This window comes from Odocoileus virginianus, chromosome 13 (genome assembly GCF_023699985.2).
Source record: "Odocoileus virginianus isolate 20LAN1187 ecotype Illinois chromosome 13, Ovbor_1.2, whole genome shotgun sequence".
NCBI lineage: Eukaryota > Metazoa > Chordata > Mammalia > Artiodactyla > Cervidae > Odocoileus > Odocoileus virginianus.
Window position 1 is genome coordinate 60562789 of NC_069686.1, and position 21456 is coordinate 60584244.

Genomic DNA, 21456 nt, shown 5'->3' on the forward strand with positions numbered 1-21456 from the left:
TATCCATGCTGGCTGTGTACTGCCGGTGAAGTCCTGCTTGGGCGATGTTTTGAGTATCACCTATGTAAAAAGACCAATAGACAAAAGCTCTCATTCTGAAGGCCTTAAAGTCTAACGGGGACAGAACCATGTCATTCAGAAATTACACCACTTGCTAAGTGTTGTCATCAAGGCACACAAGGGGTTCTGTGTGGGTCCAGAAGAGGGAGCACAGAACTGACTGGGGGGCTGGGGAAAGTCCTCCCGCATAAGGGGGGGCATCCAGTTATCCTCAGAGGACACCATGGGGTAGGCCGTGAGGATGGCATCCAGGCAAGGAAACCGGGTATACGAAAGTATGGTGGCCACAGAGCGTGGATCATGCCTTGCAGGTGATGAACCCAGCCCGTAGCTAGCAGATACTCGGCGCCTCTTTTTTTTTTCTTTTTTGGCTGCAGCTGGTCTTAGTTGTGGCATGTGGGATCCTTGGTCTTTGTTGCAGCATGCAGGATCTTTAGTTGAGACCTGTGAACTCCTAGTAGCAGCATGCATGTAGAATCTAGTTCCCCTCCCAAGGATTGAACCTGGGCTGCCTGCATTGGGAGTGAGGAGTCCCAGCCACTGGACCACCAGGGAGACCCCTAGACGCCTCTTGCTCTAAGGACAGAGAGTCAGCAAAGACTGTGGGCCCCAGCCTGTGTGGGGGGTCAGAGCATGTTCAGGTGCCCATAGGCGGCACTGAGCAAGGGGATACAAGTTGCTGAAGACCCAGTAGCAGAGGAAAGAGGCAGCAGCTGAGGCTTTTTGGTGGTGGGAGGGGGTGACCAGGGTGTATGACCTTCAGGGCCTTTGAGTGAAACTCACCATTTAGATCTGGAACAGTTGCCTTGGTTCAGCTGATGTGAGACCCTGCCCCCTACCCAGAGGCTTCCCATGGGCTTCTGGCTCACCTTCTCGCTTTACTTATTTTTTTAAAACAACTCTTTAAGAAGTATCAATAAATAACACATACAAAAGAATATATAATAATATGCACAGTTTAAAGAATGATAATATATTGAAAATTGATTTTAAGACATTAAGAGATAAAGCACTACCAGTAACTTTACAACCACTGCTCTGAATTTTGTGGCAGTCATTTTTCTGATTTATTTTAGTAGTTTCGACACATCCACGGGCACCCCTACATAACACGTGGTATGGCTCTGCCAGTGTTTGATCTTTTTTCTTTTAGGCTGTGCCAGGTCTTTATTGTGGCGTGTAGGATCTTTGATCTTCCTCGCAGCATGTGGGATCTCGTTCCCTGACCAGGGATCGAACCCAGGCCCCCTGCCATGAAAGCACGGAGTCTTAGCCACTGGACCACCGGGGATGTCCCTGATCTTTATATAAATGAAATCATACTCTGCATCAGTTCTTTCATAACTTGCTTTTTTGATCCAACATTATGTTCTCGTGGTCCAGCCACATTAACCCAGAGCCGGCGTAGTTCACTGCTGTGTGTGTTTATGGCAATGTTAAAAATCTTCTCACTGCTAACAGACCTGTGGATTATTACTACTACTTTTTTTTTTTTTTTGGCTGTGACCAGCTCTGCTGTTGTATATCCGTGTGCATGGTCTGGGGGGTGTGTTCCAGAGTTTTCTACATTGTGCACCTAGAGGCGTAATTGCCAGTCCACATAGCTTCAGTGTCACCTTTTGATGCCAAATTGTTCTCCGATACGGGTGTGCCCCTTAGACACACTCCCTTTTCTCCTGCATCATTGCCCATGGTGGGTGTTATTAGACCTTTACATTTTGGGTGATGTATATTCTTGGCCCCTGGCTCTACTTGTCTGCATTTTCCCCCAGAATGCTCAGCCAGAACTCTTTCCCGGCACTTCTTCCCTCCCCTCATCTACGCTGCTCCCACTGCCCATCAGCACTCAGTGGTCTATGTAGGAACCTAAGGGGCCAACAGAGGTGAACCCCTCCTGGCAAGACTGCTCACCCCCACTCACTCTATGCATTTTGACCCCAAACATAGCTATTTCCTTTAAATGGGTGAATGGCAATTTTCAACCAAAACCAAAGTGGTGGAAACAACTGACTTCCTAGTTCATCTGCCTTCCTCCCTCTCTCTCTCCCTCTCCCTCCACACATCACTCCTTGTTTGGACCATAAGCCAGGCTGTCCACGTTGAGAGCACTGGTGCATAGACAGAAGGAAAGGATGCAGACTTCAGCCTTGGTTCTTTTTTTTTGACCACACCATACTGCATGTGGAACTTCCTGGAACAGGAATCGAACCCACACCCCCTGCAGTGGAAGTGTAGAGTCTTAACCCCTGGACCACCAGGGAAGCCCAGCCTTGGTTCTAAACACACAAATCTGCTTACTTCCCTGGAGGCTTCTCTCAAGGAGCTTTATACATCATGCCCTTCATTTGTCATCAGAATGAAAATTTCAGCTAAACAGTTTATAAAACTTGAGTTACTGTGTGTAACACCTTGCTAATTTCATAAATATTTCAAAACATAAGAGTGCTATTTTGTTTCTAGCCAAGAACACCTTTCCCAGACTTGATGCTTTTGACTTAATGGCTTTCCCCCAACTTTTAATGACACACGCTGCCCACACCACATTTAATCCATATTGTCTGGTAGCAGCCCAAGGTAGGATAGGGTGAGTATGTGAAAGGATTTTCTCCTGAAATATCCTCTGTTAATTTTAGGCTGTCATGGCATCTGGTCCCATCACTTCATGGCAGATAGATGGGGAACAGTGGCTGACTTTATTTTTGGGGGCTCCAAAATCACTGCAGATGGTGATTGCAGCCATGAAATTAAAAGACACTTACTCCTTCGAAGTAAAGTTATGGCAACCTAGACAGCATATTAAAAAGCAGACATTACTTTGCCAGCAAAGGTCCATTTAGTCAAGGCTTATGATTTTTCCAGTGGTCATGTATGGATGTGAGAGTTGGACTATAAAGAAAGCTGAGCACCAAAGAATTGATGCTTTTGAACCGTGGTGTTGGAGAAGACTCTTGAGAGTCCCATGGAATGCAAGGAGATCCAACCAGTCCATCCTAAAAGAGATCAGTCCTGGGTGTTCATTGAAAGGACTGATGTTGAAGCTGAAGCTCCAATACTTTGGCCACCTGATGCAAAGAGCTGACTCATTTGAAAAGACCCTGATGCTGGGAAAGATTGAGGGCAGGAGGAGAAGGGGACGACAGAGGATGAGGTAGTTGGATGGCATCACTGACTCAATGGACTTGGGTTTAGGTAGACTGTGGGAGTTGGTAATGGACAGGGAGGCCTGGCGTGCTCTGGTTCATGGGGTCGCAAAGAGTTGGACACGACTGAACAACTGAACTGAACTGAACTGAAGGATTGAAGATATTATTTGGGTAGGTTCTTTATTCAGCATTCATTCATTCATTCAACAAACCTTTATAGAATGCCTACTGTGTGCCCGGCACAATGGTAGTACTGAGGGTACATGAATCTCATCTCACAAATAGACAATTCTTTATTTTATTGAAGTTTAGTTGTGTTATAATGCTGTGTTTACTTTTGGGGCATAGCAAAGTGATTCAGATGTATGTATACACATACACAGAAGAGGGCATGGCAACCCACTCCAGTGTTCTTGCCTAGAGAATCCCATGGACAGAGGAGCCTGGCAGGCTACAGTCCAGTGGGTAGCAAAGAGTCGGGCATGACTGAGCGACTGAGCTCGCACTCACGCATACATATACACACATACTTTTTCATATTCTTTTCCACTATGGTTTATCACAGGGTATTTAATATATATCATAGCATAGTTCCCTGTGCTATACAGTAGGGCCTTTTTGTTTATCCATTCTGTATACAATAATTTGCATCTGCTAATCCCAAACTCCCAGTTCATCCCTCCCTCAACTCCCTCCCCCTCGGCAACCACATGTCTCTTCTTTATGTTTGTGAATCTGTTTCTGTTTTGTAGATAAGTTCATTTGTGTCATGTTTTATATGCGTGTGTGCATGCTAAGTCACCTCAGTCTTGTTCAACTCTGTCAGGCTTCTCTGTCCATCGGATTCTCTAGGTGAGAATACTGGAGTGGGTTGCCACGCCCTCCTCCAAAGGATCTTCCCAACCCAGGGATCAAATCTGTGTCTCTTATGTCTCCTGCATTGGCAGGCAGGTTTTTTACCATTAGCACCACCTGGGAAGCCCCAGATTATACATGTAAATGAAATATTAGGTTTGTCTTTCTCTTTCTGACTTACTTCATTTAGTATGATAATCTCTAGGTCAATCCATGTTGCTGTAAATGGCATTATTTCATTCTTTTAAGGTTGAGTAATATTCCGTTGTTTTTATGTACCACATCTTCTGTATTCATTCCTCTGTTGATGGATGTTTAGGTTGTTCCATGTTTTGGCTCCTGCTGCTGTGAACGTAGGGGTGCATGTATCTTTTTAAATTATAATTTTGTCTGGATGTGTGTCCAGAAGTGGATTGCTGGATCGTATGGCAGCTCTATTTTTAGTTTTTTAAGGAACCTCCATACTGTTTTCCACAATGGCTACACCAGCTTACATTCCCACCAACAGTGTAGGAAGGTTCCCTTTTCTTCACACTCTCTCCAGGACTTATTGTTTGTAGATATTTTAATGATGGCCTTTCTGACAATGAGGTGGTACTTCATTGTAGTTTTAATCTGCATTTCTCTAATAATTAGCAATGATGAGCATCTTTTCATGTGCCTGTTGGCCATCTGTATGTCTTCTTAGCAGAAGTATCTGTTTAGGTCTTCTGCCTGTTTTTCAATTTGTTTGTTTTAAAGACAAACAATGCTTGGGGTATTGATCTTTTTTTAATATGAATTTCTGACTGTGCCGGGTCTTTGTTGGTGTGTGCAGGCTTTGTCTCATTGTGGTGCGCGGGCTTCTCATTGTGGTGTCTTCTCTCCTTGCAAAACTTGGGCCCTACAGCGCGGGCTCAGTAGTTGGTGCACAGACTTAGTTGCTCCGAGGTATGTGGGGTCACCCAGGACCAGGGATCGAACCTGTGTCCCTCTGCGTTAGCGGGCAGATTCTTAGTTACTAGGCCACCAGGGCAGTCCTGGGTTGTTTGTTTTCTTGTTGTTGTTGAGTTGTATGAGCTGTTTGTTAAATGGATGGTTCTAATTTCTAACTCAGTGTGTTCTGAGGAAGGACACCTTACCCAGCTCAGTGTGAAGTGAGTTGGTGGCAGGTGGGACAGGGAAGCTCAGAAGAGACTTTCCAGAGGAGAACGTGCTTGCCCTGAGCTTTCGAATCAGCCAGCGGCAGAAGGGAGCAGAGCAGGAGGAAAGAGGGGTGTTTTTGGTAGCACAGAGGCTTCGGCAGAGTCAGAGGTGTGGAAGGCGCAGCAGATTTGGGCCTGTCGGGAACATTTATTAGCCTGAGGCAGGGGAAGCAGGGAGAAGGCTGAGAAAGGAAGGCCTCAGAGGCTATGCTGGGGGGGCATGGATTTCAATGATGCTGCCAGTGAACAATGGAAGCGGAGAAACGCACAGTCTAGTCTACCTGATGGAAGCCTCACCTGAGTGGCCTGTGTGGGAACCAGAGGAGGCATGGCCAGCACTGCTGTGCACAGCCAGGCCCAAGACAGGAGGGGGCCCCAGTGCACCTCAAAAACAGGCACTGCTTGTCTTGTTGTCTTGTTCAGTCGCTCAGTCTTGTCCGACTCTTTGCAACCTCACAATCTTTCACTATCTCCCGGAGTTTGCTCAGACTCATGTCCATTGTATGGACATGGCCATCAGTGATTGCCATCCAATCATCTCATCCTCCGTCGCCCCCTTCTCCTCTTTCCCCTCCATCTTTCCCAGCATCAGGGTCTTTTCTAATGAGTCAGATCTTCGCATCAGGTGGCCCAAGTATTGCAGCTTCAGCTTCAGCATCAGCCCTTCAGGGTTGATTTCCTTTAGGATTGGCCGGTTTGGTCTCTTTGCTGCCCAAGCAGCTCTCCAAAGTCTATCCAGCACCACAGTTTGAAGGCCTCAGTTCTTCAGCACTAAGCGTTCTTTATGGTCCTACTCTCACATCCATACATGACTGCTGGAAAAACCATAGCCTTGACTAGATGGACCGTGGTCGGCAAAGTGATGTCTCTGCTTTTTGATGTGCTGTCTAGGTTTGTCATAGCTTTTCTTCCAAGGAGCAAGCGTCTTTTAATTTCAGGGCTGCAGTCACCATCCATAGTGATTTTGGAGCCCAAGAAAATAAAATCTTTCACTGTTTCCACTTTCTCCCCATCTATTTGCCATGAAGTGATGAGACCAGATGCCATGATCTTCATTTTTCAAATGTTGAGCTTTAAACCAGCTTTTTCACCCTCCTCTTTCACCCTCATCAAGAGGTCCTTTAGTTCCCCTTCGATTTCTCCCATTAGAGTGGTACTCTGCATATCTGATGTTGTTGATGTTTCTCCCAGCAGTCTTGAGTCCAGCTTGTGATTCATCCAGCCTGGCATTTCACATGATATACTCTGCATATAAGTTAAACAAGCAGGTGACAATATGTAACCTTGACGTTCTCCTTTTCCAGTTTCAAGCCTGTCCCTTGTTACATGCCCAGTTCTAACTGTTGCTCCTTGACCTGCATACAGGTTTCTCAGGAAACACATAAGTTGGTCTGGTATTCCCATCTCTTTAAGAGTTTTCCATAGCTTGTTGTATCCCATCAGTCAAAGGTTTTGCATAGTCAATGAAACAGAGGTAGATGTTTCTCTGGGATATCCTTGCTCTTTCTGTGATCCAATGGATGTTGGCAATTTGGTGTCTGGTTCCTCTGCCTTTTCTAAACCCACCTTGTATCTCTGGAAGGTCTTGATTCACATACTGCTTGAAGTCTAGCTTGAAGAATTTTGAGGATTACCTTGCTAGCATGTGAAATGAACAGAATATTACAGTAGTTTGAGCATTGTTTGGCATTGCCCTTGTTTGGGACTGGAATGAAAACTGACCTTTTCCAGTCTTGTGCCCACTGCTGAATTTTCCAAATTTTCCAGCATACTGAGTGCAGCACTTTCACAGGCATGGATTGCAAATATTTAAAGGAAGCAGTGCGGCCTTAGGTTCCTCAGAAGCGGAAATAAGGATTCATTGCCCATGGTTTATTAAGCCAGAACCCATTAAGGAGGCAGGGCAAGGGTGAGGGCGCCCAGCCCCTCAGCTGAAGGTACTTCTCTGGAGAAGGTCATGGGAAGAGTCCTCAGCCACGGCCCCTGGGAGCCTGGCACTGGGAGCTCCAGCTGGTGAAGGAGGGGAGCCGTAGCATCGCCGCAGGGCGCAGCAAGCAGCCGCCCTTGGGTCACACACCCACTTGTCAGCTCTCTGTCCGGCTTTATCTGGCTCTGGGATTGCCCTTCTCTGGAGCAACGATGCAGACTCCCTGCGAGGTTGAGATGATGTGAGCTGCTGCCTGGCGGGGTGATTGTCTCCTGATGGGTGGTGTCATGATGGAGAGTATAGGGCTGGCTACGCCTGGTGCTCCCTCCTGGGGACAGAGGGGCCCTTCAGTGTGACCTTGCACTGATAACTGTTCACTTATTGTTCCAGTTGCTATAAGACTTGGACAGTTAGTGGCATTAATTATGTAGATTTTTCTTTTTTGCATTGCATGGCTATGTACACTATTCTGATACATATAGTTCATAAATTAAGGTTCTTTAGAAAAGTTACATGCAAGACATGCAATACTGGATTTGTATCAATACAGTGGATCCTAGGATGTGATTAATTGGAGAAAAAAAAAAGTTGGACTAGGCATTTTGGCTAAAGGAAGAAGTTATAACACAGAGTACACACACTTCTGGTTTGAAAGGCAACTGCAGCGTGGGCACTTGGCTCAGCATGATCTCTGATAAAATATTAGTACTCCTCCCTACAAGAGTGGACCTGCTGCAGCCACCGCTCGGAGAGTGAGAAGCAGTGATCCTCACCTGTGACCTCCAGTCTTACCTCTCACCTGGGAGCCCATCAGGCCACCGCCTGCCCTCGAGGCTGATTTGCAGTCGTGTGTGGTCGACCACTCAGTGGCGTCTGACTCTGCGACCCCCATGGACTGTAACGCACCAGGCTCCTATGTCCATGGGATCCTTTAGGCAAGAATACTGAAGTGGGTTGCCATTTCCCCCTCCAGGGAATCTTCCCAACCCCGGGATCGAACCCATGTCCCCTGTGGCTCCTGCACTGGGAGGTGGATTTTCCACCACCGAGCCACCTAGGAGCCCCGATTTGCAGCCCCGCTCCTACTATTTCCCTGCCTCGGCCCTCAGTCCCTACCCGTCCGTGAATACGGATCCCCCCAGCTCTGCTCCATCTCTTCTCCAGGGACTGCTTGTGAGGCCCAGCTCTGGGGCCAGAAATGATGCACATGCAGATGCTGCCTTTGCAGCCAACCTCACCCAGTATCCCCGCCCCACACCCAGAGGGCCAGCACCTCCTCCGGCCGCACCGGCCACCTGCTAGCGTGTCTCACGGATGGGCACGCTCTGGCACCTATGCCCCTGGCTCCTTCTTAGCCCTGTCCCTTCTCAGCCCCTCGAACTCAGTCTCTCCCTTCTTAGCTCCTTGTGGAGAGCTAAAGCCCTGGATGGTTTCCTGAGGATCAGCTTGCTGCAGAGAGTGGGGTGTGTCGCTCCAACACCCCTATCTTGTCTGGCACAAATGATTTATCCCTCAGCCTGTCACCCATCCGCCCTTTCTGAGTTTGTGATCCTGATTTTATTAAACTGCTGATCTGCTCTGTTTAGTCCACGTAGTGGGAGTTCACATGATTTATTTTTTTGTAAACACTTCAGGCTTATGGTTGCCAAGGGGGAAGGGGATGGGAGAGGGATGGACTAGGAGTGTGGGGCTAGCAGATGTAAACTATGTGTAGAGAATGGATAAGCACCGAGGTCCTACTGTAGAGCACAGGAACTATATTCAGTATCCTGTGATAAACCACAGTAGAAAAGAACGGGAAAAAACTGTGTGTGTAAAACACATTTATATATGTGTAACTGGGGGGCTTCCCTGGTGGCCCAGACGGTGAAGAATCAGCCTGCAAAGCAGGACACCTGGGTTCTGTCCCTGGGTCCAGAAGACCCCCTGGAGAAGGGAACAGCAACCCACTGTAGTATTCCTGCCTGGAGAATTCCATGGACAGAGGAACCTGGCAGGCTACAGTCCACGGGGTCACAAAGAGTCAGACACGACTGAGTGACTTTCACTTTCCTTTTTAACTGAGTCACTTTGCTGTGGAGCAGAAATTAACACAACAGTATATAAACCATCCTTCTTTAAAATAAATTTTAAAAATTTCAGTTAGTTGCCAGCGTTGAAAAATCAGAAGATTTCACGTGAAATTTAGATTTCCACTTTTTGGTGTTTTGTGTGTGTGTGTGTGTTTTAAAAAGTTAGCTCCAGCAGTACTGGGCACAGATTCCTATCTGATCACCATCAGCCCAGCAGGTACGGCATGGACGCTGCCCCTCCCGAGGGCCGTGCCTCTGCCAGGCGCCACAGTCCCCACCTCTCCCCGCTGCGTCCCCGGCCACCCTCTCCACGCAGTATCACCTGCCCGGCCTGTGGGGACCCTCAGTAAAGAAGCTGGGAAGGAGAGAACGCCGTGCAGGGTCTGGAGTCCCGTCCAGGCTCTGCTTGGCGATGGCTGCGCAGCCCTGAAAGTTGACAGCCATCGTCACTGTCGTCACCAAGGAGATTTTTGCCCAGCTGATGCGCAGATGAGACCAGACAGTTTGGCTCACGCTTTAACAAAGGTGGACAACTTACAGAGAAATTGCTATGAGAGGCTCGGGGTGGGGAGGCTGGCGGCCAAGCTGAAGGTGGGTTTCCAAGGCTCGGGGACTGGGCTGATGGCAGAGGGGTTGTGGGAAGCCTCCGAAACAACCTGTCAGGAGCTACGCATGAGCTGGGGAGAGGGGCCAGGGTGGGGCAGGCAGGGGGCAGTGAGGGGGTAGCTGTAGGTTCTGGGGCTAAGAGCATCTTTCTCTTGGCATGTTTATGCACGTGTGTGTGTATTTTAAATTGTTTTCTTCTTTATCAGATGATAGTTGATTTACAATGTTGTGTTAGTTTTAGGTGTACAGGAAAGTGATTCAGTTATATGTATATATATTTATATATTCTTTCCCCGTATGGGTTATTATAAAATATTGAGTATAGTTCCCTGTGCTATACGGTAGATCTTTGTCATTATCTATTTTATATATAGTAGCGTGTATCTTTTGCCCCCAAATTCCTAATGTATCCTCCCCACCCTCTCTTGGTGTGTATATTTTTTTTAAGTTTTATTGAGATAGAATTTGCATATCATAAAATGTACTGATTTACAACATACAATTCAGTGGTTTTTAGTATGTATCAACCATCACCACAATTCTAGGCTATTTTTATTGCCTAAAAAGAACCCTCCACCTCCTCGTTTCTCTCTCAAACTTCACAGCCTTAAGTAAACTCTGATTTACTTTCTGTCTCTATAAATGTGCTTATTCTGGACATTTCATAAAAATGGGATCATATGTCTTATGGCCCTTGGTGACTGACGTCTTTTACTTAACGTAATGTTTTCAGTTTGCATCCAGCTTGTTGCACGTATCAGTACTTCATTCCTTTTTCATGCCAAATAATATTCTACTATACGGATAAACCGTATTTTATTATCTGCTCATCAGGTGATGGACACTGAGCTGTTTCCACTTTTTGGCCACTTTGAATAGTGCTGCTATAAACATGCGTTTGTTCTTATGCAGATAAGTGTTTTCGTTTCTGTTGGCTGCATACCTGGAAACAGAATTGGTCGGCTGTAGTAGTAACTCCATGTTTAACATTCTGAGAAGCTGCCACACTGTCTTCCAAATGACCGCACCATTTTTCATTCTTATCAGCAATGTCCGAGGGTTCCAGTGTCATTTATATGTTTATTTATTTATTTTTATTTTAAAGAAATGTGTTGGAGTATACCTGATTTACACGATTGTGTTAGTTTCACTGTACAGTGAAGGGAGTTGGTTGTATGTCTACATGTATCCACTTTTAGATCCTGTTCCCATGTAGGCCATCACAGAGTATTGAGTAGTCTCCTGGCCATACAGCAGGTCCGTGTTAGTTATCTGTTTTATATACAGGGCTTCCCTGGCTCACATGGTAGAGAATCTGCCGCGGTGTGGGTTACCGGGGTTCAGTTCCTGGTCAAGAGGATTTCCTGGAGAAAGGAATGGCTACTACCCACTCCAGTATTCTTGCCTGGAGAATTCCACGGACAAAGGAGCCTGTATTCCAATGACATTTATGTGTTTAAATGTCAGAGTAAAGCAATTCTTTCTATAGCTACAGAAAAAAAAATACTGCACATTATGGGGAAGGTCAAAGGTGATGGGAAAACATAAATTTAGCAGAAAGTAGATTCAGAAGAATATATGTTCTCTTTATATATATATATATATATATATATATATATATATATATATATATATAATCAATTTAGACCAAGTTGCCAGAAGTTGTAGGATTTTCATTTAGTATCCTAAGTTTGCTCTCTTTGAGGTTGCTTCTGGGGAGAAGCAGGTGTGGTCTGGGTCCAGCCTTTCTGAGGATTGGGTGGCACCTCAGTCCACTTTTCAGAAGGTCAAGAGGCAGACTTGTATCTATTCATCAACTATGTTCTCATGGGCTGGATTTGATAGTTGTAAATTTTCCTCGCTGGGATAAAATCCCACATGGACATTTGCCAGCTACCTATAAACAACTGTGGTGGTTTAAAATCTGGTGAATTATGTTTTGACAGCTTCTGTAAATAGCAAAAAGTAGCATTCCAGTTTCTATCCAACATCTATCCAACATCCAACCGTGAGATGCAGAGGCCTTTCAGCTGTCTTTCGCCTTCAGATGTTGAAACTGCTCCATAACTGGGTAGCTCTAGCCATCACTTCGTTTCTTAGAGAGTGTTGTGGATCAGATACAGTGCTACTCTTCCTGCACACATAAGTAAATGAAAGCATGCTTATGAAAGGTACTGAAATGTTACATCTTCCCTGTTTCCATGACCCTAGAAAGATTCACCTTCAATCATCTCACTATGCACTTTCCCTGGCAGTGTCTATCTCCTCCTGAATAACTGGCTGGAATCTGGAGCAAATCCAGTCGATTGGCTAGTTGTCCTCTCCATGTGGCATCACCTGACCCTCCTAGCACCAAGCTGGTTCGGTTGACCAGTTGGTTGGAGTGCTGTAGACAAGCTTGCCTGAAAGTCTCCTAGGGTCCCCTCTAGTTGTGGTACATGGGCTTCTCCTTGCGGCGGCTTCTCTTGTTGCCGAGCACAGGCTGTAGGCACTCAGGCCTCAGTAGTCATGGTGCATGGGCTTAGTTGCCCTGAGGAAGGTGTGATCTTAGTTCCTGGACCAGGGATTGAGCCCGTGTCCCCTACATTGGAAGGTGGATTCTTAACCACTGGATCACCAGGGAAGTCCCAAAGAGAGCTTTCAGTGGAAGGCCTAAATTACTTTGTTTCGGGTTGTTTTTTTTTTTAAGTTTTTCTCACAAAATGTTGAATCCCAGACTTTTGACTCCTGGAGAAAGTCATCAAAAGGCTGAAAAACAAAATTTAGGAAAGCAGTATTGACTTTATTAGAGCTTAGCTTGAAAACTGTAATACTCTGCTTTTCTCCCTTGGATTTTGTGCAAATTTGATTTGGAAAATTGCCCTTGGTTTGCACGGTACTAAGGATTGGACAACACCAACAGATGGTCAGTTTAGCAACGTGTGTATCAGGGGCAGTGGTAAAAGGTGGAGTACTTTTTATTTAGGGCTTTCTAGTTTTTGTATAAATTCTTGGAATAATATGTTAAGTTTAATAGATACATTATATGGCTTATATGAAACTACCAACCTGGTATCATGGACTAACAGTAAGAAACTTTAAAATATTGTTACAAAAACTATTCATAGATTAGCTCCCAACTCTAGTACTTAAGAGTACAGCATAAGGAGTTTCAGCCTATACTCCTGGAAGAAGCAAAGGTAAATATTGTGGATGACATGGTGTCTAGAGTGTGATTTTTTTTTGGTCATGCCATGTGTCTTATGAGAGCACAGAGTCGTAAGCACTGGGCCACCAGAGAACTCCCTAGAATGTGATTAGTCGATGCTTTTGTCAAAATATTTAGGGTAGCTTAGCAGCCAGGGACCTGCCCTGACTAGGATGAGCAGCCCTGAATTTCGTTCCTTACCCCACATTATCTGTACCTCTAGTGAGCTATAGATGCTGTTTTCTATACGATGTATTATTTCTATTACTATTTTCATGTTTAAGTGAAGTTATCCTTTACTTTTTTTTTTTTCTCAATATCACCTTGTAGTTTTATTTTAGGTATGTCTCTTACAAGCAATATAAATTTATATTACACTATAAATTTAAAATCCAGTCTCTTTTAGTAGGTAATTATCAGCTTACACTTACTAGAATTACTGATACACATCCATTTCTACACTCCTACATTTTTTTCTACACTCCTATATAGTCCTTTTGATTACTACCTCTAAATTATTTTTCTTTCATACGTTTTAGATTAATTATTAAAATGTTTGACAATTCCTTTCCCATGAGTTAATTTTTTTCATTTTCAGACATTATACCTTCACTACATTTTATTGTAAATAATAACCTATGGTCAGAGATTTGGATCTGCCTAACAGCAAATCTTGTTTTTTTTCTATTGGGTCTTTACAGCCAACAAATCCAGCTGTACTACAGCTACGTAATTTCTAAAAGGTCGATTCTAGGGCTGATGTCAGGAAACAAAGTCACCTTTGAACAACTTATTTTCCATCAAAACGAGTGATGCTCATTTTGATAAGAAGATAAACACTGACTACATAATGAAGCAGCACAAGCAACACTATTGTCATTATTTTAAATATCCATAAAGACAAAATCATCTCCAAGCATTTTCTTGCATTTTAAAGAAAGCAAGATTCTGACAATACATAGTCTAAATTACAGTTTTTACTCCCTCAGTATTCTAATTTTGCTCAAAGCATAAGGGTAGAACTTTGGCTCCAAGCAAATGGATTACAACTTTTCACAACCTTTGAGGCCTCCAGCTCTTTAATCTTGTCTTCAGCCTCTGTCAGTTTATCTTTCAAAGCTGCAATTTCCTTCTCCATAGGCATCACAACAGACCGAAGTTTTTCAGCATCCTCTTGGGCCTTTTTCATTTCATTTTCTAAATTTTCCTCCTCTTGGCCTTCAGACAGCCTTCTCCTTAAATCTATTTCCCTCTCTGCAGATTCTCGATACTGTGCCCACTGTGTTCGCTCCTGCTCCAGCCTAAGGTGGAACTGGTGCTCATAGTCACGAACTGTTTCTTTCATAACAGCCTGAAGTGAAGCAACTTCTTCTCTCCACTGTCTCTTCACTTCATCTGTAGCTTCTTGCTTGGTATTCTCAGACACCGTGGCAATGGCCTTGATGTTTTCCATCTCTGCTTGGGCTTCCCACAACTGTGTCCGAAGATGTCCTAAATCATCTTGTGCAGCTTGTAGAACTGTATTTTGCCCCTTCAGATCCTCCTCTTTAGCCAAATATAACTCTTTAAATTTTGCTCTCTTTTGATTAAATTCTTGCTCAAGCTGTTGCTTTGCTCGTAAAAATTCTGCATTAATTTTTTCCAATTCTGCCACCCGCTGCTGAAGAGAAACGTCAGGCTGAGGAGCCGACCCGGCTGCGCCATGGCCGGCCGGCCGGCCTCGGGGAGCGGGGATGGGCGGGGAAGCGGCGTCCCGGGCTCCCGCGGGCTCAGCTGGCGGAGGAGGCGTCGACCGAGCCGCCGCCGCCGCCGCCCAGGCAGGAACCGCTAAGGCTGGAGCCGCCGGCGCCGCCACAGCCGCGGGCAGAGACGGACCCGAGCGCCGACCTATCCTTTACTTTTTAAAAGGTCTTTCATACTGTGTGATTCCACAGTTCCATCAGGTACTCAGACTCATCATGTTTAGGGACAGAGAGCAGAAGGGTGGGTACCAGAGGCTAGGGGATGGGCTTACAGTTTGATGGGGGCAGAGTTCCAATTTTGCAAGTGATAGAAGTTCTAGAGAAGGACGGTAGTGATGGTTGTACAACAGTGTGAATGTCCCCAGTTTCTCTCAACTGTGCCCTTTCTGCTGCTTCGTCACCTCAGGCGTGTCCAACTCTATGCGACTCCATGGCTTGTAGCCCGGCATGCTCCTGTGTCCGTGGAATTCTCCAGGCAAGAGTCCTGGAGTGGGTTGCCATGCCCTCCTTGGGAACTTCCCAACCCAGGGATCAAACCTGGGTCTTCTACACTGCAGGCAGATTCTTTACCACTGAGCCACCAGGGTAAGCCAAAAACTGTGCCCTTAGGAATGGATACATTTTATGGTATACACATTTTCTAAAAAAGGCATTTAGAAATATGAAGTGGGTACATATTGTCTCTGTGGATGACAGGTAACATGTCACCAGGTCACCTCTAACTTCTTCGAAATTCAGTTCCCTTCCCCGCCCCACCCCCAGAGAAATATCTTAACTTCCTTAACCAAGTATGCAAGGGGACCTCATTTAATAATACTTGTGGTTGTTCCCTAGTGTTTTCAGAATCCCATCTTTTCCTAAACTACTGGGATGGGTGTAAAATTGTACCAGTGGGGAGAACTAAGTAGGGTTGGGGAAGAAACTGAATTAAGGGCAAGAAAGGAACTTGACCGTCACAGCAGCAAGAGAAAAAGCGCCAAAGCTCCCTGACCCCTTGCCTCCTTCTCGATCTTTGCCTCTAATATTGGTCTAGTGTGTGTGTGCTGTCACTTCAGTCGTGTCCAACTCTTTGCAACCCCATGGACTGTAGCCCACCAGCCTCCTCTGTCCATGGGATTCTCCAGGCAAGAACACTGGAGTGGGTTGTCATTCCCTCCTCCAGGGGATCTTCCCCACCCAGGGTTTGAACCCATGTCTCATGTCTCCTGCATTGGTAAGTGGATTCTTTACCACCAGCACCACCTGGGAAGCCCAATATTGGTCTAAGCTGAGTCTAAAGTAAGGATGGTGTGTAATTCTGTAAAGGCAAAAAAAAAAAAATTAGATGCCTGTTAAGTGACCATTTCTCTACGGAAATGTGTGTGTCCTTATTTGACTACGTCATTAAAGATCCTGGGCCCACTGTGCTTCTGGTTTGAGGCCCCAGGCTCAGCTAATTGTATCTTTGAAAGTGAGATAAGCAGCATGTGAAAGTTCACAGGAACATAAATTATCTGAGATGCAAGGGCATACTTTGAAATCGGAAACATAATTTATTCTGCACTCTTCATATCTTTTCAGATTGTGGCACATTCATCTGGGGATCTGGCGTATCGAGAAACTAATCGTTTTGTCTGATTTCTTTCTGTTTTTGTTGGTCATCTTCTGAATCCAGCAATTTACACCTCAGGCTTGAAGGAAACTAACTGGGCAGTCCCCAGACACCCCCACCCCTTCCTCTCTGCATGCATGCCAGGACTTGAGGGGAGGTTGGTAACAATTGAGAAAAAGTCCTGGGGCTTTATAAGCCTTTCTTGATGATGGACTAATTGAAGAACTTGCCTTTCAAAAAGCTTAGCGAATAAAGCCCAGATGGATCCCTTTTGAAGAGAAAATCCATGGGGAAGAAGCTGTCGGTGTGGACAGTGTGATGTCTTAGTTTTTTGTGGTTGTTAGAGACCGAGGAGTAGGACATAGCATGGCAGTGAAGAGTTTGGGTCCTGGGGTCCTGCTTTCTTTCCCCCCTCAATCAGTTCATCAGTCAGTCGTGACCCCGTGGCCTGCAGCACGCCAGGCCTCCCTGTCCATCACCAACTCCAGGAGCTTGCTCCAACTCATGTCCACTGCGTCAGTGATGCCATCCAGCCATCTCATCCTCTGTCATCCCCTTCTCCTCCTGCCCTCAATCTTTCCCAGCATCAGGGTCTTTTCCCAAGGAGTCAGTTCTTCGCATCAGGTGGCCAATGTCTTAGAGTTTCAGCTTCAGCCTCAGTCCTTCCAGTGAATATTCAGAACTGATTTCCTTTAGAATGAACTGGTTGGATCTCCTTGCAGTTCAGGGGATACTCAAGAGTCTTCTCCAACACCACAGTTCAAAAGCATCAGTTCTTTGGTGCTCAGCTTTCTTTATAATCCAACTCTCACATCCATACATAGCTACTGGAAAAACCATAGCTTTGAGTAGACAGACCTTTGTTGGCAAATTAATATCTATGCTTTCTAATATGCTGTCTAGGTTGGTCATAGCTTTTCTTCCAAGGAGCAAGTGTCTTAATTTCATGGCTGCAGTCACCATCTGCAATGATTTTGAAGCCCAAGAAAATAAAGTCTTTCACTGTTTCTATTGTTTCCCCATCTATTTGCCATGAAGTGATGGGACTGATTCTGTGACCTTACTTTTCTGAATGTTGAGTTTTAAGCCAACTTTTTCACTCTCCGCTTTCACTTTCATGAAGAGGCTCTTTAATTCTTCTTCATTTTCTGCTACAGGTGGTGTTATCTGCATATCTGAGGTTATTACTATTTGTTCCAGCAGTCTTGATTCCAGCTTGTGCTTCATCCAGCCTGGCATTTGCATGTAAGTTAAATAAGCAGGGTGACAATATACAGCCTTGACATACTCCTTTCCCAATTTGGAACCAGCCTGTTGTTCCATGTCCTGTTCTAACTGATGCTTCTTGATCTGCATACAGATTTCTCAGGAGGCAGATAAGGTGGTCTGGTACTCTGATCTCTTTAAGAATTTTCCACAGTTTGCTGTAATTCACACAGCCAGAGGCTTTGGCATAGTAAATAAAGCAGATGTTCTTCTGGAACTCTTTTGCTTTTTGGATGATCCAGTGGATGTTGGCAATTTGATCTCTGGTTCCTCTGCCTTTTCTAAATCTAGCTTGACCATCTGGAAGTTCACCGTTCATGTACTGTTGAAGCCTGTCTTGGAGAATTTTGAGCATTGCTTTGCTAGCACGTGAGATGAGTGAAATTGTGCGGTAGTTTGAACATTCTTTGGCATCCCCTTTCTTTGGAATTGGAATGAAAACTGACCATTTTCAGTCCTCTGGCCACTGCTGAATGTTCCAAATTTGCTGGTATATTGAGTGCAGCACTTTCACAGGATCATCTTTTAGGATTTGAAATAGCTCAGCTGAAATTCCATCACCTCCACTAGTTTTGTTTGTAGTGATGCTTTCTAAGGCCCACTTACTTGACTTCACATTCCAGGATGTCTGGCTCTAGCTGAGTGATCACACCATTGTGATTATCTGGGTCATAAAGATCTTTTTAGTGTAGTTCTTCTGTGTATTCTTGCCACCTCTTCTTAATATCTTCTGCTTCTGTTAGGTCCATACCGTTTCTGTCCGTCATTGTGCCCATCTTTGCATGAAATGTTCCCTTGGTATCTCTAATTTTCTTGAAGAGATCTCTAGTCTTTCCCATTCTATTATTTTCCTCTATATTTCTTTGCATTGATCACTGAGGAAGGCTTTCTTGTCTCTCCTTGCTATTCTTTGGAGCTCTACATTCAAATGAGTATATCTTTCCTTTTCTGTTTTGCCTTTAGCTACTCTTCTTTTCTCAGCTATTTGTAAGTCCTCCTCAGACAACCATTTTGCATTTTTGCATTTCTTTTTCTTGGGGATGGTCTTGATCACTGCTTCCTATACAATGTTACAAACCTCCATCCATAGTTCTTCAGGCATTCTCAGATCTAATCCCTTGAATCTATTTGTCACTTCCACTGTATAATCATAAGGGATTTGAATTAGGTCATACCTGAATGGTCTAGTGGGTTTCCCTACTTTCTACAATTTAAGTCTGAATTTGGCAATAAGGAGTTCATGAGCTTAGCCCCGGTCAGCTCCTGGTCTTGTTTTTGCTGACAGCATAGAGCTTCTCATCTTTGGCTGCAAAGAATGTAATCAGTCTGATTTTGGCATTGACCATTTGGTGATGTCCATTTGTAGAGTCCTCTCTTGTGTTGTTGAAAGAAGGTGTTTGGTATGACCAGTGCATTCTCTTGGCAAAACTCTATTAGCCTTTGTTCTGCTTCACTCTGTACTCCAGGGCCAAACTTGCCTGTTACTCCAGGTATCTCTTGACTTCCTACTTTTGTATTCCAGTCCCCTATAATGAAAAGGACATCTTTTTGAGGTGTTAATTCTAGAAGGTTTTGTATTCCAGTCCCCTATAATGAAAAGGACATCTTTTTGAGGTGTTAATTCTAGAAGGTCTTGTAGGTTTTCATAGAACCATTTAACTTCCACTTCTTCAGCATTAGTGGTTGGGGCATAGACTTGGATTGCTGTGATATTGAATGGTTTGCCTTGGAAATAAACAGAAGTCATTCTATTGTTTTTGAGATTGCATCCAAGGATTCCATTTTGGACTCTTTGGTTGACTACTCCTTTTCTTCTAAGGGATTCTTGCCCACAGTAGTAGATATAATGGTCATCTGAGTTAAATTCATCCATTCCAATCCATGTTAGTTCACTGATTCCTAAAATGTTGGTGTTCACTCTTGCCATCTCCTGTTTGCCCACTTCTAATTTGCCTTGATTCATGGACCTCACAGTCCAGGTTCCTATAGATTATTGTTCTTTACAGCACTGGATTTTTACTTCCATCACCAGTCACATCCACAACTGGGCGTTGTGTTTGCTTTGTCTCCATCTCTTCATTCTTTCTGGAGTTGTTTCTCCACTCTTCTCCAGTAGCATATTGGGTACCTACCGACCTGGGGAGTTCATCTTTCAGTGTTATATCTTTTTGCCTTTTCATACTGTTCATGGGGTTCTCAAGGCAAGAGTGCTGAAATGGTTTGCCATTCCCTTCTCCAGTGGAGCACATTTTGTCAGAACTCTCCACCATGACCCATCTGTCTTGGGTGGCCCTACACGGCATGGCTTATAGTTTCCTTGAGTTAGACAAGGCTGTGGTCCATGTGATCAGTTTTCTGTGATTGTAATTTTCATTCTGTCTGCCCTCTGAGGGATAAGGATAAGAGGCTTATGGAAGCTTCCTGATGGGAGAGACTGACTGTGGGGGAAACTGGTTCTTGGTTCTGATGGGCGGAGCCATGCCCAGTAAAACTTTAGTCCAATTTTCTGTGGATGGGTGGGACTGTGTTCCTTCCCTGTTGTTTGACCTGAGATCACACTATGGCGGAAGTAATGAAGATAATGGCGATGTCCTTGAAAAGGTCCTGTGCACTGCCACCCTCAGTGCCTTTGACCCTGCAGCAGGCCACCGTCAACCCATGCCTCTGCCGGAGACTCCTGGACACTCAGCAGGCAAGTCTGGGTCAGTCTCTTGTGGGGTCACTGCTCCCTTCTTCTGGGTCCTGATGCATACGAGGTTTTGTTTGGGCCTTCCACGAGTCTGTTTCCCTAGTCCTGGGCAAGTTCTGGCGGCTCTGTGGTGGGGTTAATAGCGACCTCCTCTAAGAGGGCTTATGCCACACTCAGGTCTGCTGTACCCAGAGCCCCTGCCCCTGTGACAGGCCACTGCTGACCCACACCTCTGCAGGGGACACTCAGACACTCAGGCAGGTCTGGCTCAGTCTCTGTGGGGTCTCCTGGTGTGCACAAGGTTTTGTTTGAGCTGTCCAAGCATCTCTGGCAGGTATGGAGTTTGATTCTAAATGCAATTTTGCCCCTCCTACCTTCTTGCTGGGGCTTCTCCTTTGCCCTTGGACATGGGGTATCTTTTTTTGGTGTGATCCAACATTCTCCTGTCAGTGGTTGTTCAGCAGCAAGTTGTAATTTTGGAGTTCTCACAGGAGAAGATGAGCGCATGTCCTTCTACTCTGCCACCTTCTGATCCTCATCATTCCAGCCTCATCTCTCGTTAACCGTATGTCCTTGGACAGCCCCACACTGGTCGGTTTATTTATCTATGAAATGGGCAGAATAATAGCGCTTACCTCCCAGGCTGCTGAGGCACAAGCACATGGCTGGGACATGTGAAGAGTAAAACTGAAAAGAGAGAAAGACTTTAAAATGTCCAAGCTAAGATTCCCACCAGGAATGGGGTAAAGGCTGTCACTCACTAAAGGAGAAATGAGGTGAGGAAGAGAGAGTGCTGTCTGGATCTGGTTTTTCCTTCCTGCTGTCTAACAAACTGCCCTAGAAGCAGCGGCTTAGAGTAACAGCAGTCATTCGTTTTGCTCCTGGACCTACATTTTGAAGGTTCCTTGATGGAGAGAGTTGCCCTGCTTTGTGGAGAGTCAGCGAGGCTGCTTGGCCAGGCCAAGGGATCCACTTCCCAGGATGGTCCACTCGCATGCTGGCTGTCTCCTGGGCTGAGCCGGGTGCAGGGCTGGGAGCCTCGGTTCTCTCCGCATGGGTCTCTCCTAAGGCTGCTTGCACTTCCTGCCAACCCAGCAACACGGTGAGCACCCAGGAGCGAGGGATGCCAGTCTC

General features: G+C 45.4%; 1 protein-coding gene and 1 pseudogene across 3 annotated transcripts in view; one reads left to right on the top strand and one right to left on the bottom strand.

The window, feature by feature from the left end:
* The window catches only part of CFAP221 (cilia and flagella associated protein 221), a 123192-nt gene that overhangs the window by 20569 nt on the left and 81167 nt on the right, over window positions 1-21456 (top strand). The gene's annotated exons all lie outside the window — the stretch shown is intronic.
* Window positions 13990-15225, bottom strand: LOC139038014 (rab GTPase-binding effector protein 1 pseudogene; annotated as a pseudogene).